The sequence below is a fragment of the Lycium barbarum genome, chromosome 7, assembly GCF_019175385.1.
Source record: "Lycium barbarum isolate Lr01 chromosome 7, ASM1917538v2, whole genome shotgun sequence".
NCBI lineage: Eukaryota > Viridiplantae > Streptophyta > Magnoliopsida > Solanales > Solanaceae > Lycium > Lycium barbarum.
Window position 1 is genome coordinate 32,691,661 of NC_083343.1, and position 2,255 is coordinate 32,693,915.

The window sequence follows — 2,255 nt, forward strand, 5'->3', positions numbered from 1 at the left end:
TTCCTTATTAAAGATAAAAAGTTTATTAATTTGAACTCCAAAGTGAGGTTGTCTTTTAGTGAAAGAGGAGCAAATAACAAATTGGTCCCTATTGTTTCAATTTTGTACTAATTTAGTCCTCAAAGTCTTTCATTTCGATGATGTCCTTACCATCGGATATTTATATTTAAATTGCTGCTTACATCAATATATTGGTGGTGAAAGAACGACAATAACCAAAAAAGGTTCAAATGGAAAATTGGAACTATGATGCAACATTATTTTTTCCAGAAGTAGTATGCAACTCACTAAGTGAAATATATAATTACTATAATTGTGACGCCTCAAAATTGGGGCAAGACGTGATTGACACCCGATTCTAACTAATCATGAAGCAAACTCAGTGTCAGATTGTAAGGTAACTTATCTGAATTATTGGATTTTAGTAGAAAGGTCAACATGATAATAACAGTTAATCATTCAAGTCTACAAATAAATATCAAAAATTGAAACCGAAATCCATAAATACCCTTTAGGATAACTTACGAGCTTAGGAGGATACAAAATACATAAATGTTTTCGGGGGCATGTCTTGGATTATTGAAATGTCTAAAATAAAACAATAAAGAATGATATCCCACACCCAATGCAGATGTCGGAAATAAGCTGAGTTGAGGCCTAAATCTAATTGTGCCTGGAACATAGTTGGTTGTATCTTTATCCCAGAAAATAGAACCAGGCCCTTACAGCTAAGAACCGTCTTAGGATAGCTTGTGAGCCTCATAAATTACCTCCTACATGATTTTCTGGGGTAAACACAATAAGCAGTAAAGCAACATAATAGGCAATACACATGTTACAAGTAAACAAATAATTCATTAGAAGTCTGAAAATAGATATAAGCTGAGAACTAATATTGTAAATTGATAACTGAAAGCTGAAACTGAAAATTGAGTTATCTTAGGAAATATGCCTTTCGGAATAAGAGTTACATATAGTGGACCGGCGTACATGAGATCTGACAACAAATACATGTGAATGTAGGGCTATCTCCCCATCAGACAATAACTCCTACGAGCTGGGGTATCTAAACCTAGCCCTCGTAGCAATCACACAAGAAGAAACCAGTTAGCTTACCCGCCTGAGTCTGGATGTGATCACGCCAATAACTACATATGAAATGAGCATAAATATTGTAAGAAGTTGCACATAGCAAGTAGTGGTACTCTGTGAGCATAAATACAACAACATACCCAGTGAAATCCTATATGGTAGGGTCTGGGGAGAGTAGAATGTATGCTTGGTGGGCATAAATAAATTTCTAAAAAACTTAGCCAAGTAGCACTTCACATAAGACAACATATGTTACATGCATTTCCATTATTTTCTTGTGTTAATTCTATATCGAATAAAAATGTGGTGAAGTATTCACTTGCTCCAATAAGCACTTACTCACACAAGTATTGTTTTACATTTCATCGAACATATAGGAGGCATCGATTTTACTAAAAATTCTTTTTAGTAAGTAAGCCTTAACTTACCCTAAGTTATAAGCTCAACTTCAACTTTTCGTATCCTTCGAGGTAATTCAAATCACGATTCACATGACTTCACCTGATAATCAGGTTTGATATAAGTCATGCTTACATGATCAAAGATTCAAACTTTGTTTGATAAACTTGGAAACAATTGATTTACCTTCTCGGAGAATCCTAGGTTCTTGCTTCTTGAACTCTAATAGTTGGATGGAGATCAGTAAATTTTTATGTTAATGCTTGACTATTCTAACGTCAATGATTGTAATTATTCGTAGTATGATCGCATTCTTACTCTGGATAGATTGGTGACACCCTATGTCGTTTTTCCTCTTCAAAAGCTCTCTAATAATATGCTGCATAATTATGTTTGTGTTTCTTTATACCTTCTATATTCTTCTAAATTTTGGACTTAGGGACATCCTGAGCGTCAGACATGTATCACACCAGGAAAATTCGGAATTCTCCTAGATGTTATGTGATGCACAGCCATATTGTCGTACGCTAGATGTCACGTTCCAGCCTAGGTGAGGTGTGATTGGCACCCGACAACTTATTAGTGTCGAGCGAACCAAATTATATCTCGCATCATCTATGTCTCGAATGACAAAATAAGGCCAAGGAGGCCAATCATGAATATAATATCATGCATATGTATGTGTACAATGGGCCCATGAGACCAACATAACAACTGATAAGACATGACTAAGCTGCATACACGAAACTGTCTGCAAAGTCTCT